This window comes from Gorilla gorilla, chromosome 4, assembly GCF_029281585.2.
Source record: "Gorilla gorilla gorilla isolate KB3781 chromosome 4, NHGRI_mGorGor1-v2.1_pri, whole genome shotgun sequence".
Classification (NCBI taxonomy): domain Eukaryota; kingdom Metazoa; phylum Chordata; class Mammalia; order Primates; family Hominidae; genus Gorilla; species Gorilla gorilla.
The window spans coordinates 110860242-110876219 of NC_073228.2; the positions used below are offsets into that span (position 1 = coordinate 110860242).

The 15978-nt window shown below is 36.0% G+C and overlaps 1 long non-coding RNA gene across 2 annotated transcripts in view; it reads right to left on the reverse strand.

Moving 5' to 3' along the window:
* Window positions 1-8206: 8206 nt before the first annotated feature.
* LOC129533506 (uncharacterized) overlaps window positions 8207-15978 on the reverse strand; it is a 222011-nt gene continuing 214239 nt past the window's right edge. The window contains exons 4-6 of one of the 2 annotated variants that reach the window (XR_008679777.2): window positions 12381-12734; window positions 8581-8627; window positions 8207-8441 (exon numbers count right to left, since the gene is read on the reverse strand). This is a non-coding gene — a long non-coding RNA (uncharacterized lncRNA). Of the gene's footprint in view, window positions 8442-8580; window positions 8628-12380; window positions 12760-15978 lie in introns of both variants that reach the window. The other variant, XR_008679776.2, reaches the window with a different exon arrangement.

Consider the following 15978-nt stretch of genomic DNA (forward strand, 5'->3'; position numbering starts at 1 on the left):
AAGATTATTGAGATGTTTTCTATATAGTTGGTTAAAAAAAGAAAAAGAAGTGAAAGAAAATAAATTATAAAAATGTCTTAAGAGAGTAGAAAAAAATCCATCATATTGTTAAAATTGGAAATATTTATCGAAAGTCTTAAAAAACACCTTTACCTTTTGACTCAATGATTTCTGTTCTCAGAAATCATGTTAAAGAAATAAAGAAGAAAACAAGCAAAAAATTACCTGCAAAAATCTAGGTATTAAAAGGTTAATTATAGTAACACCTCCTTAATATTTAACAATAAGAAATTTTTTCCAGAATATGCTACAGTCACAAAATCATGTACACTTTAGGCATTATCATCCTATAAACTGATATTTTTGAAATGAAAAGTTATATACAGAATTGAGAAACATTTTTAATATTATATACAGAATGATTTCATTTGTCATAGCTATAAAGTCCCAAATAACATGTACCAGGTTGTAACAAACACACATTTTTTCTTTTTTCTCTCTTTTTTTTTTTTTTTTACTATACTTTAAGTTCTAGGGTACATGTGCACAATGTGCAGGTTTGTTACATATGTATACATGTGCCATGTTGGTTTGCTGCACCCATTAACTTATCATTTACATTAGGTATTTCTCTAATGCTATCCCTTCCCCATCCTCCCACCCCAAGACAGGCCCTGGTGTGTGATGTTCCCCTCCCTGTGTCCAAGTGATCTCATTGTTCAATTCCCACCTATGAGTGAGAACATGCGCAAACACACAATTTTTTCTTGAGTTACATGGTAATAATAACTTTTCACTAATATGTATTTTATGATTTATCCAAAATAATGTCTATTACTTTTACTCTAAGAAAATATTTTATTTTTTAAACACAAAACATAAACACGCTGATCCCTTTGGGGGTGTACCCGAAAAAGTTAATGAGATGTGCACACTGATTTAAGTGTGTGAAGATCCATAAACATTTCATCTATCTGACAATAGGGGACTGATCAAATTGTGTAATAACCTCATAATGAAACCCAAAGCAGACATTAGGTACCATATTGTAGAAAAATATCATTATGTGGGAAACTGTTAATGACACATTAATAAAAGAAAATTATGAAGTAATATGCAGAGTATGAAGCTAATATTTTTAGTGTGCAACAACAGAAATATGCTAGAGGAAATATATCAAATAGGCACAGTATTTTTCCAATAAAATAACAAGTAATTTTAGTTTTCTTTTCTTTGAATTCCACATTTTCCAGATTCTCTACAATGAACATACCTAGCTTCATTTTATGATAATAATACTATTAACGGTCCAGCCCTGCAATAAAGAGAACCAGAAGAAAGAGAGTAGATGTGGGAAGGAAAGCTAGGTAAAACACAGTGGGAAATGTTCAGGAGAATTTATTGAATTTGTTAATCTATTAACTGAAGAAAATGGAAGGAAGAAATGAAGAAATTGGTTTGGGTAAACAACATCATTATTTTTTAATTTGGGAATTCAGGGAAAGGAACTGACTTTAAAGACAAAATTTTACACTTCTGGGGTTTTTTTCTTCCTAAGTTTTTGCAAAACATGTAGGTGGATGTGCCCAATGGACAGGAAAACCAGTACACAGCCATGTGATCAATCAGGTATAACTATAGATTTGGAAGCCAACAACATACTGGGTACAGTTAAAATCACTGCATTTATACAATTACCTAGGAATAATGAAATATAAGAAAATAAGAAAGCATGGAAGAGCACCTTGAAGAGTCCCAACCAACAGTTACCAGGTAGGCTAAAGCTGGCATGGCAGATATGGCTGCACACTGGTCAAGAAGGTGAACTTTAGCCTCAACCAGACCTGAATGAAAATCTGTACCTCACCACCTGTGTGGCCTTTTGTGTGTTATTCAAACTCTCTAAGCTGCATTTTCTCATTTGTTAGGTAATAATAACAATAATATCTGCCTCGTAGAGTTCCAGCATGTCTTCACTATGGCAGGAAGGCTCAATAAATGGTAGCTAATATTAATAGTAGGCCTTGTCCTCTTAGTGGTAGTAGATAAAAAGTAAAGAAAAATAAGGAACTATTAGAAAGGGATGAAACATCAGGAAAAAAAAAAGTGATGTCTCGACAGACAAAGAAGGGGAACTTCAAGCAATGGCAGTAATCAATGGAGTCAAATCCAAATAAGATGCAAACCAAATCCAATGGCATTGAAATTTAGGAGGTCATTTGAGATGTTTGCCAAAATAATTATATCTGATTTTTAGTCATATTTCCTTGAAAAAAAAACCCCTTAACAAATGGTTACTACTATTTCTTGATGTTTCATTTTGTGATTCATCCACTTTTAATTCATAAATAATGGGAATTTTGTCAAGATAAAGTTAATAAATTACTAAAGTAAAAATTTGTCACTGAGCAACAATGAAAGAGTTAAGGTTTTACTTTGGGTTGTTGTGTTTCCTTTCTACCTAATATTTCTGGGTGCATGTCCCTCACAAAAGGGCTTTACAATGGTTTCTGAAAGTCTTTCAGAGTTACAAGCCAGAAACATATTTGTCATAGAAATATTACTCTTAAAAATACTGATAGTGCCTCTGTTCTATGAATCTCTCCACAGGACTCACGGTGAGAAAGAGAGATGGGAAGAAATGTCTGTGTAGGAAACTTCTTTCTTTGAGTGTCTTGACTGGTTTTTCTTTCCTTTTTTAAAGGCAGCATAATTGGAAGCACCTTTAGGTCTAAAAGGGATTGAGTGAGAGAAACACATCATGAAACCAGAGCAAATATTAAAATATTTAAGGTAGGATAGGAAAGTCCAAAGACTAAAATTAGATCAGCAAAAGCAAAATAACAAACAAACAAAAAGGGAATATTTGGGAGCACTGAAATTCAGCCAAGACTTGGCGCTGCTGCTCAGTGAATGCCCCAGACAGTGTGCCCTGGCAGCAAGTTGCTGAGGCTGGGGCCCAGGAATGCCTGGTGCTGCTAACAAGTATGCTGTGCAAGCATCTTCAAAGTGAGAGAAAAGAAGGGCACTTCCACGTGAGATGAGTTCTCCAAAGCCCTCATAGCTCTAGTCCTCACACTTTTCTGGTCTTCTTTGTCACTGGGGTTAGAGAGGGCTAGGAACTGAAAACAGGACAGACAGACCAAATAGGCACACAAAAGTCCATTGTAAAAAGTATCATTTTCAAGCTGAGGCTGCATATAATACATTCATAGAACGGGAATACCAGCCTACTCATCATGGAAATGGTTATTTCATATTTAAGACCCTGAGAGAGTGTGAAAAGGGAATCCACATATGATTTACTTTTATTCCACACATTCTTAATTGAAGAGACAGAAAGATGCTATTCTTTAAAAAGTAAATTGTCCAGCTTAGAGAATTCATCTGAAAAATAGCAGTCGTTTATATTAAAATCAGTGAAAAAAAAACTATGTTTCATATGACTGAGTATGACTGCTCCTTTTCAAACTCCAGATAAAGCAGCAGAAAGGCAATACTCTCAGGTCTTTGAACTTGAAGGCAGCTGTAAAACCAAAAGAAACAGAAATGGGCAGGGGAGGGGGACAAAGAGGGAAACATTGAGGGAAACCCATGAAGTGTGCAGAATATTATTCTGACTCCCACATCCTTGGTTGTTAAATAAATAAATTCTGTTTCCTGCCTAAAATTCGGCACACACTCTTACCTTACAAATTTCCTTGATTTTGCTCTATACTTTCTATTTCAAATATATTTCTGAATTTTAAATTTTGTGGATTAAGGAACACCTATCTTATTGCAATATATTGCAAGGATATTATCAGAAACTAACATGAGAAATGCAATTGTATTTTTGCCACAATGGAACACTATTAGAGTGACACAGGACTTTTTTGCCACCTGCAAATGTCTCCTTTTTCTCTTTTTGTTGTCACTACAGCCAAAATTTATTTTTGAAATATATATTATTCATTATAAGAGCTTTTGAGTTCATATTTATTTATTAGTTGTATATATTGTTTTTCTATTTTTTTGGTGGAGGGAGTCTTTCTTAAAAAAAAATTTCTGATATGTCCTTTCTTCTAAACTGTTCTATTTTTTCCTAAAAGTAACCCCTTTATTGTGTTAATAAATAAAAATCCAAAGAGCTTTATTCAAGGGTTTTAGACATTTTAAAAATCTGTTCTATTGTAATAAGAAACCTTGGAGACTCATTGAAATAGCAGCAAAGGCACAAGTTTCTTTTTATTATGAAAGATGTTTATGTGAAGAACAAAATAGACAAGAGAAAGTAACTGCTTCAGAATACTTGATGGGCACTTTAATCTTCTATTAATATGCAAATTTTGTTCTTTAGAACCCCAGTAAGAGATTTCTTTTTCCATCAGGCTATTTGAAAGTAGTCCTGTTCTCCCAAAGGTCCTTCTTGCATGAGTCTAAGTGAAACGGTATTTTTTATGCTAATTCCCAAGATGCTCTTATATGCATCATTTTCTTTGGAAATTATATGGAGTTTATTGAACCACATTTGTAAAACATTCCACAGTTGATTTCATTCTAAAGATCTCCTGTAATAGAAGTGATTCCCCTGTTGATCTGTGTCATAGGAGAAAGTTAAAGAAAATCAGTTTTAACAACATGGTGGAAATAAGAAAAGGCTTGTGGACAGAAACGAAGATGCCAACTTGTGAACAGGAAAAGAACAATTTCTATTGTGTAATTAACCTCGTCAAGAATTTGAGCCTACTAGAAACTACTCTGCTGATATCACAAATCACAATTATCAAGTACCACTTCATAAACATAAATCTCAAGAATAATAAGGTACGTGCCTACAGTCTCTTGGCTTTTTTAGAGACATTTATTCATATTACATTTTATTTCAATACCTTGCCTTTTCAAAAGAGGTTGTAATTATAACAACAATGCCACAACAATTCCCTTAGTGATGTAGAAATTAGGCTGAATAATAAAATTATTTTTATATAGTCATACTGTCCTCCATGCACCAACCACTTCAGTTACCTAGTTCATATTAAAAAGAATAAAACATTTTGCATTATTTATCCTCCTGTCTTATTGATAAAGAGGGAACTCTCAAACACCTTATCAATATGGTATCCAGACTATCATCTAATTATTTTTCTCAGGGAATGGATATTTATTGTTTGCCCACATTGTTACATGGTTTTAAATAAATAATAATATCTGGAAGAGCTTTGAGTAAATAGTATTTCCTCTGAACTGAAAAGGTTATTATGATTTTTTTAAATTTATGTATTTATAGAAGTTATGACCCCTCTTCCCCCAAAATTCATCCTTACTTCAGAAATATTGACTTCATTTTTTTCTGGCATAAAAATTCCCTTCACAGTAAGTTATGATCCAGGCATAAAATTCAATCTCATCATACCTTTTTTTTTAAACCACAAAACTGTACCCTTCACCTTTATTATCCAATCTATGTACCTGAAATTCAGTTGTAAATGACATATGTTACCTTAAAGATTAAAATCACACTGAAAGAGAAGTTTTACTAACATGAAGGGAAAAGGGGCAGGCTTTCACCTGACATTGTGCCCTTTTAAATTTACAGACATATTTTGGAGATACTGAAGGTTTGGTTCTAGACCACTACCACAGTAAAGCAAATGTAGCAACAAAGCAAGTCACACAAATTTTTTGGTTTTTCAATGCATGTAAGAGTTATGTTTACACTATATTGTAACCTACTACGTGTGCAACATTATGTTTAAAAAATAATGTGTATACCTTAATTTCAAAACACTTTTATTGCTAAAAATTGCTAACAATCATTTGAGCCTTCGGTGAGTCCTAATCTTTTGCTGGTGGAGGGTCTTGACTTGATGTTGATGGCAACTGACCAATCAGGGTGATGGTTGCTGAAGGCTGGGGTGCCTGCAGTAATTTCTTAAAATAAAACAGCAATAAAGTTTGCAATATTGCTTGATTCTTCCTTTCACAAAAGATTTCTCTGTAGCATGCAATGCCATTTGAATGCATTTTATCCTCAGTAGAACTTCCTTTAAAATTAGAGTCAATCCTCTCCAAACTTGTTACTGCTTTATCAACTCAAGTTTTCATAATATTCTAAGTCCTTTATTGCCATTTCAACAATATTCACATCTTCTTCACCACGGAGAGATTCCACCTCAGAAATCATTTTATTTGTTCATCCATAAGAAGCAACTCCTCATCTTTTCAAGTTTTATGATGAGAATGAAGCAATTCAGTCACATCTTCAAGATCTACTTTTAACTCTGGTTCTCATCATTTTCCATTCATCTGCAGTTACTTCCTCCACTGAAGTCCTGAACCCCTCAAAATCATCAATGATGGTTGAAATCAATGTCTTTCAAAGTTCTCTGACATCAATATTTTGACATCCTCCCATGAATCACAAATGTTCTTATTGGCATCTGGAATGCTAATTCCTTTCCAGAGGTTTTCAATTTACTTTGCTCAGATCCACCAGAGGAATCACTATCTAGGACAGCTATAGCTTTATTAAATGTATTTCTTAAATAATAGGACTTGAAAAGTCAAAATTACTCCTTGGTCCATGGACTGCAGAATGAATATTATGTTAGCAGGTATGAAAACAATATTAATTTCCTTGTACATCTTTAGAAAAGATCTGATATGACAAGGTGCATTGTTAGTGAGCAGTTATGTTTTGAAAAGTAACTTTCTTCTGAGCAGTGGGTCTCAACAGTAGGCTTAAAATATCCAGTATTCCATGATATAAACAGATGTGCTATTATCCAGGCTTTATTTTTCCATTTATAGAACAGAGGCAAAATAGATTTAGTATGATTCTTAAGAGCCCTAGAATTTCCAAAACAGTAAATGAACATTGGCTTCAACTTAAAGTCACCAGCTGCATTGGCCCCTAATAAGAAAGTCAGTCTGCCCTTTGAAGCTTTGAAGCCAGGCATTGACTTGACTTCTCCTCTCTAGCTACAACAGTTTTAGATGGCAACTTCTTCCAGTGGAAGGCTGTTTGGTCTACATTGAAAATCTGCTGTTTAGTGTAACCACTTTCATCAACAATCTCATCTGGATCTTCTGGATACTTCTTGCAGTTTTCCATCAGCACTTGTTGCTTCACCTTGCACTTTTATATCATGGAAACAGCTTCTTTCCTTAAACCACACGAACCAACCTCTACTAGCTTCACACTTATCTTCTGCAGCTTCCTTGCCTCTGTCAGCCTTCATAGAATAGAAGAGTTGGCCGGGCGCGGTGGCTCATGCCTGTAATCCCAGCACTTTGGGAGGCCAAGGCAGGCAGATCACAAGGTCAGGAGATCGATACAATCCTGGCTAACAAGATGAAACCCCGTCTTTACTAAAAATACGAAAAATTAGTCAGGCATGGTGGCAAGCAACTGTAGTCCCAGCTACTCGGGAGGCTGAGGCAGGAGAATGGCGTGAACCTGGGAGGTGGAGCTTGCAATGAGCCAAGATCGTGCCACTGCACTCCAGCCTGGGCAACAGAGTGAGACTCTGTCTCAAAAAAAAAAAGAATAGAAGAGTTAGGGTCTTGCTGCTCTGAATTAGGCTCTGACTTCAGGGAATGTTGTGGCCTGTTTGATCTTCTATCTGAACCACTAAAACTTTTTCCATATAAGCAGTAAGGTTGTTGTACTTTCTTATCATTAGTGTATTCAGTAGAGTAGTAACTTTAATTTCCTTCTGGACCTTTTCGTTTACATTCACAACTTTGCTGTTTGTCACAAGAGGCCTAGCTTTCTGCCTGTCTTGGCTTTCAACATGCCTTCCTCACTAAACTTAATCATTTCTAGGTTTTGATTTAAAGTAGGGGTGTTCAATCTTTTGGCTTCCCTGGGCCACGCTGGAAGAAGAATAATTGTCTTGCGCCACACATAAAATACACTAACACTTAACAATAGCTGATGAGCTTTAAAAAATTGCAAAAAAACCTCATAACTTTAAGAAAGTTTACATATTTGTGTTGGGCCACATTCAAAGCTGTTCTGGGCTGCATGCAGCCCACAGGCTGTGGGTTGGACAAGGTTGATTTAAAGTGAGAGATGTGTGACTCTTCCTTGCACTTGAACACTTAGAGGCCTAATTTCAATACAGAGAATAGGGAGGCCTGAAGGCAGGGAAAGAGATTGAATAATGGCTGGTTGGTAAAGCAGTCAGAAGACACACATTTATTGATTAAATTTGCCATCTTTTAGGGATACAGTTTGAGATGCCACAAAACAATTACAATAGTAACATCGAAGGCCACTTATCACAAATAACTATAGCAGATACAATAATATAGAAAAGGTTTGAAATATTGCAAGAATTACTAAAATATGACACAGAGACACCAAGTAAGCACATGCTGTTAGTAAAATGGTGTTGATGATCTTGTTCAATTCAGGAGTGCCGCAAGCCTGCAATTTGTAGAAGATGTAATACCTGTGAAGCACAATAAAGCAAAGTGCAATAAAACAAGGTATGTCTGTAATTTCCCTTTGGCTAGAGAGTCTTTCCCCATCTTTCACACCTGGAAAAATTCCTCAAGATATGAGCCATACACCTCCCCACTCTTACAGACCTTTCCTTGATCCTTGCACTCTCTGCAGGTAAAATGGATCATTCCATCTGTTGAACACAAATAAACAAAACAACAAAAATTACTCACAATGTCTCTTACATATCTCTATCCCAATAGTTAATACACAGATTTGTAAACTTTTTGTTTACATGCCAATTTCCTCGAATAAAATGCAGTCATCTGTCTTTTTTATCTTTTTAATCCCCAGAACATACTTAAGACTCAATAATTTACTTGCCTAGCCAGTGTATGGGCTTGACTACTACTGTTTTAAAAATGAACATGTGTAGGGGCAAAGTTTCGGGGGTAAGAACTTATCTTCATCTCTATAATGCTTTCTGACTAGGTTATTCGTCAAATCTAAAGATCTACTGGTGCTATTTTTAAATGGAAAGCTCACTTTTACAGTGTAAATATTAGGTAGAGTTCTAGCAGTATAATCAATTATATAGCGTTAGGTTAATTAGAAAGAGAAAAATCCCTACAGCACTGAAATCTATGGAAACTCCTTCAACATTTGCCGGTCAAGATCTGTAGAACTAGCCTGACAATAAAAAATATCATTCCTTAGCAATAACAACTGTGGTGTATTGATAACCAATAATTTAAATCTCTGCAGATTTAACAAACAGTACCTACTGCTTTGGAACCTCGATGCAGTGAAAAGCATGGGATTTTAGCAATAGCAAGCAACAGGAACTAACACTAGTCACACACAAAAATTGATGGAGTGGGTTTGAGGATTGGTTTACAAAGCACAGAGCTGACTGAGTTATTGCCACTTGGTGCAGCCAGCACATTAGGGAAAATAGCTGTGCAGACCATGGATAGTTATAGATACTAGCTCAGCAGAATCTAATCTCACCTAGAGAGAAATATTTATATTTAGTATACAAGTTTTTTTTCAAAGGCATGAAAAGAGAGTCCACAATACACATTTGGATGGAATTTGTTCCATGGATGAGAGTAAAAAATACTATCTTAAATGGATTACCTGTGGGCATTAGAACCTGGGAGCTAGCGAAGCTACTAGCTGAAACTTTGATCAAAATGTAGTCGTTACAACTGTGTTTCCTGAGATAAATCAGAGTAAAAAATCCAATACAGTGCACACAATAGCATCCCTGAGAAAACTCTCACCATGCAGATATGATCCACTTAGAAATAAAGGATATGTCTAATGTATTTAGCAACAATTAATACTGGCTTTTGTCATTATCTTTGAAGTTGAAGTAGTTGGCCTCTGTCAACCCTTGTCTTCAAAGTTAAGAATTTGTCATATTTAAGTTTTTCAACCATGACTGAATGTATTCCTTAAGGATCTGTGTTCCCACTACTGAACTTTCTTAGAAAATTGGTGGGCCTGCAAAGTAAATTATAATGTTCAATTATTTTCCTAATAAAACAACTAACCTTTGCTTTATGCACTAGGAATGTCCTCAGGAAAGAGAAACTAGAGAGAATTAGGTAAATTTCTTCTCTCATTATAAAGTGATATGCATTAAAAATAAAATAATCAGTGACCACGGTTTGAAATTATTTCCACAATCTTTAGCATTAGATTCACCATTTGTGCTCTATGCTCATTTCTACTGAAGCTCAAGGTTGGGGGAATAATGTTGAAACCTGTAGTCAGGGAGAAAAGGTAATTCTAGAAACAGTTTTAGAAAGCAAATTTTGCATGTACCAGAATGGAAATATATGAACTTTTAAAGAGAAGCCCTACCAGAGTAAGAATAATCCCAAAGTGTAACAAATGGTATGACATAGTGAGTCTTGTTTTGGTAACATCAAGCATAATATTTTACATAGTATTGGTAAAAAGACAACTGGGTGTTTGTTGAGGTATTGAGTTCACATTGTCATGTGTACCACAGGGAAATTTCTCAGTAAATGAGAAATTCTTCAGATAGCTTGTCATGTCCTTACCAGCCAACCAGAGAATTAAATTGCTACTCATGCTTAGCAAAGTGCAACAGGGCAGTTATGGGGTCAAATTTTCCAGGACCTTTGTAGCTAATTAGTAGGAATTCAAAGGTTATTCTCTGGAACTCTAAGGAAGTTGCTGACTTGTCTCTATTTCTCCTTTCTGGCACTCTTTCCCATAAGCTCAGGTATTTTATGAGACTTTTTTTTTATTTCTACCACTTAGATCCTATTGTAAACCTATACTTGCAATGCAACTTCAAATACAAAACCACTTTTTCTAATCCAAAACAAATAACTTTGATTCATAAAAGGCTAATGGGACATTTTTGAGATGCTGCATACATATTGGGAACTCTTTCTGCTTATAGGCTCATAATTTATCTACCCACAGGTAACTGTTAACTGTGCACAGAGGCCTATCTATTGTGTAGTAGTAGATAATTTTATTATCTATTAATAAAAACACATAAATTTTATTAGTTCCTCAAAACCACTTTGGAGATGATTACTCAGAATTATGGGATCAGGGATAGAAGTATCTTGTCTTACCCCAATTAGAGAGGGACAATCTTTTAAACAAATGACACTCCTAATCCATTTATATCTAGTATCACCAAAATCAAATTTGTTTTGTTTTGTTTTTGAGACAGAGTTTCGATCTTGTCACCCAGACTGGAGTGCAATTGTGTGATCTCGGCTCACTGCAAACTCGGCCTCCTGGATTCAAGCAATTCTTCTGCCTCAGCCTCCCAAGTAGCTGTGATTACAGGCATGCACCACCACACACAGCTAATTTTGTATTTTTAGTAGAAATGGGGTTTCACCATGTTGACCAGGCTGGTCTTGAACTCCTGACCTCAGGTGATCTGCCCACCTTGGCCTCCCAAAGTGCTGGGACTGCAGGCATGAGCCACTGTGCCCAGCCCGAAATCAAACTCTTGATTACACCAACTCCATGTGCATCCCAAGCCATTCCTTCTGTTTTCCCCATTTCAATATGTGATATACACCCAGTTGCTCGAGACAAAATCTTTGAATCATCATTGATTCTTCCTTCACCCTCAATTTTCCCATTCAAACTATCAACAAGTCCTGTTAGTACTATTCCCAAAATATATCTTGAACCCATCTATCTATCTTCATAGTCAATACCTATGATTTCAACCTCATTATCACAATCATCTTCTACACTGCCTACTTCAACCCTTGCCTGCCTACAATATGTCGTTTGCCTGCTGTTGTTTGGGATTCAAAATGCAAATCCACTAATCTTTCTCAGCTTTAGAAAACCCTTGTGTGACTTCTCATTGAACCTTGGATAAAATCAAACTTCCTTATAGCAATGCAACTTAAAGTGTGTTTTATGAACTGGTTCCAATCTATGACATGACATGATAAGTACAAAAATTAAGAGAATCATTTAGAATGTTTATACTAATTTGACAGTACTATGACATCTATCTATGTGAGCAGTGAACTCATTGTGTTGCAAGTGTAGACCAGTTCTAGTGTTGCCAGGATCATAGGTTAGGTTGTGTGTGGCTTGGTGGGCACATGGGTTTTGGAGAATAGACCCCCATGTCATTCCCCTACAAATCACAGATTTTAAGAGAATAGTCCTTCACCACAAAGAGTTTGAGAAACTCTTTCTGCCATCTGCAATCTGGCACCAGCCCCTTTCCATTCCCTCTTGGACCACTTGCCTCCTCCTTTTCTGTACTGGACCACAGGAGCCTTCTGACTTCCAAAACAATTAATGATCTTTCTCCCCTCAGCCTTTTGCACTTGCAGTTCCTCATGCCTGTAATAATCATCATCCCATCCCATCAACTGCTTTGATATATCCTTACATCTAAGAGTTAAGTTTGTACCTTCTGTTTAGAGAAATTCCACACGCTTTCTTCTTCCCCAAATGTTCTTTTTCCAATTTCCTCTCTTGTTTTGAAGAACTGTCTGTTTCTTTTCATTTGCTTTGAAGATTTTCTTCCTTCTTTTTTTTTTTTCTTTTACTACTCCCTTCTCTTTAGCAGTTGTCTTCTAGGATATGCTTCTGGACATGAAGTGGTTTCTTTCTGCTTTATGTCTTTGGGCTGACATGCGTCCATTTCATTCTTTCAGCACTCTGACATATAGTGACCAAAAGGCATATTTCTTTTCCAGTTTTCCAAAGCTCAGCTCATTTCAGTTAGACAATCAAGTGGTTGCCAAAGTTTGCCTTTGTTGCTCTGCCGACATGAAGAGGGGAGTATTCTGAGTGTCAAGTGTAAAACAGTCCAGTTTGTGAGAAAAAAAGACAGGCAGAGATTACTATAACATAGGGAGACCGGGAGTGAAGGGAAAACTAAAAAGGAAACCAATAAGAAGAACAAATGGCAGCTCCAGACAAAGCTATATGTTTCTAGCATCATTTAATACTCTGAAAAGCTAAATATATTCCTTAGGTTATTCATTGATTTAAAACTTTAATAGTACATTTATGGACCTCAACCAAAATGCATTGCTGACCTCTGATTTTGATGTTATTTTAGGTGTTCTGCAGGACCAGATATAATCCATGCAGAAAATAAAACTGGGTGAAATCCATGTGAAAATAATTTCTTGTTAATATATGGCTTTGAAAAAATTTGCAATTAAATACACTGGATTGATTCATGTAATAATACCTCATCTAAGGTTACTTTTCCAATTATATCTACTATTCCAAAACCCATTGCAAGCATTACTAAACTCAAGTATTTTTATAGACAGGTGCAAATTATTTAAAGATTTCTCTTTTTAAAAATTTAAGTGCTATAATTCTTGGGGGTTACAATAAACAGTAGGAAATGTTAAATTTCCTAGTGCAATACAGAAAAGGAAATTTTGCAGTTCTTTGCTTTTTAGGAATATCACTACAGGGAAAAGAATAGCATGTGTCTACAAGCAGCCAAGCTGTTGATTACTAGACTAAGCAGTATTTAATAAAAGAAAAAGAGAAAAAATAGAAATAGGCTGGGTGTGGTGGCTCACACCTGTAATCCCAGAACTTTGGGCGACCGAGGCAAGAAAATTGCTTGAGCTCAGGAGTTCAAGACCAGTCTGGGAAACATAGCAAGACCTAGTCTCTACTAAAATTAAAAATAAAAGTCAGTTGGTCATGGTGGCACCTGCCTGTAGTCCAAGTTACTAGAGTAGCTGAGGTGAGAGGGTCACTTGAGCCCAGGATATCAAGGCTGCACTGTGCTATCATCATGCCACTGCACTCCAGCCCGGGTGACAGAGCATGCCCTTATCCAAAAAAAAAGAAAGAAAAAAAAAAAGAAAAAGGGTAACAAACAATGCTTTAATCTGATAATAATAACATCATTAAAGAGGGAATGGAGAACAGAAAAAGGCTGAATCTTTGTCCCCGTGCTTCTTTCCCAGGGCCAATGTCATGTCAGGAAGGTATTGTGCCAAGGGTCAGAAGAAATGTTGTGATAAACTACCCCGTCTTGTTCCAAATGATGAAATCCTCTTGCTAACTGTTCTGTTTCCTCCTCCTCCATTGTCACCAGAATGCTACCATTCACTCTCACCTGGACCACTGCAATAGCCTCCTCTCTGTCTCTTTCCTTCCAAGTGTATCTTTCTCTAATTTGTTATTCTCCTTCAATCACCATTTTTTTTGTGCAAGATATAAATTGATCTGCTTAAATCTGCAGTACTTTCCCATTGCCTGTATACTCTTTCTTTAGTCATAGAAAGGACATAGGATGCAAAGTCTGGCCCTCACCTCTATGTAACTCTCTCTATAACTCATTCTATCCCATTCTTTCTTGGTTCTCCATGTGCCATTTTAGGGGGCAGGGGGCTTCTGAATAAGAGCCCCCAAAAAAGAGGAAAGGGGGAGGGGTAGGAGAAAAAGAAGGAAGAAGAGGAAAAGAAAAAGAGGAAAGAAGAAGAGGAGGAGGAGATGAAAGGGGGAGAGACAAAAGGGGAAGGGGAGGAGAGGGAGAGAAAAGGGAAGAAAGGAAAGAAATGGGAGGACATGGGAGATGGAGGGAGGGGGAGGAGGAGGAGAGGAGGAGGATGGGGAGGAGGAAGAGTGAAAGAGAATTTAAATAGAGACAATGGGGTAGTGTTGAGGAGTATTTGAGAAAAGCTCTGTATCTTGTTTGCTTCCCAAATGGTAAGTTGGCTGAGTACTAAGATCATATCTATTTTTTCCGTCATTGAATACTTAGAGCCTGGCATGGTACCTGACATGAAACAGACACTCAATAAATATATATTCATGAATGCATTTGTTCTAAATTTGCAAAATCTAGTGAAATGGCTTATTCCTTTGTAATTAATTTTCAGTACTCTTGTCTACTGAACAGCAACATAATGTGATTTATAGAAATCGCAAAAGATACAAAAGGAGAAGTATAAGGTAGTGAAAATCAATACTATTGACACCTTCCAAAAAATAATTATGACTAACATTTGCTATATACCTTTTGGAAATTGCACTAGTCAAACTTTGTTTCCTGCCTTTCTTATCCTATTTTTTAAGTCATACTACATGCAATGATAGGTTGTTCCGATTTCCTCCAAAAGTATAACATAGATATTTTCAGTGTGGCATATATTTATTTAAAAAATACTTTCATTGGATAAATAATGTTTCTGGATCACTTATTTTAGCTCCAAATAATTTGAAAAAAAATGACTTTTCATCTTAGTGCCTCCTATAGTTACTCAGCCCCTATATCCATCCCCACTGCCAACAACATGATGTTTGGCAATGGACAGTTGAAAGGAAATTCTCTAATTTCTTCATGCACCTGTTTACCCTGGTCGGAAATGCCATGGTTAATTTGAACAACCACATTTTGTGGAATCAGCCAGATCCCTTGAATATGTCCAAAACTTTTCTACCTGATATGGAAGAGCCTCTCTGCACCCCATTAGACTCTTAACAAGCAGAGCTCTACTGCCAGAAAAAAACAAGCAATAGATGAAGCCAGGTTTTCTCTTTCTGTCTCCATCTTCCTCCCTCAAAGTAAGGAGTTTCCTAGATCTGCTGTATGGACAGGAAACAATAACATACACTACTCTCTCTACCCTCAGGTCATTGGTCCCGGAGCATCAAGAAAGAAAACAGTGAACAAAAAGCAGTCTTATTTAAGACCTTAGATTTCAAGTGCAGAAGTATGCTGGTTACATTTATTTTCTATTTTAAAAATGGAAATTTTTGAAAAGATTTACATAATGATAAGAAAGATTGTTTATAATATCATCAAGTTAAAAGCAAGAAATGAAATTCCATTTTCAGTAGCATATTATATTTAAGTGCACAGTATATGGAGGCAGATTGCCTGAGTTTGTATCCTAGATCTGCAACTTACTAGCCTTGTAATCTTGGGCAAATTACTTAAACTCTTTCTGCCTCAGTTTCTTTCTTTATTCTTAATTGAGGTGAAATTCATATAACACAATTAACCATTTTTCACTGTACGATTC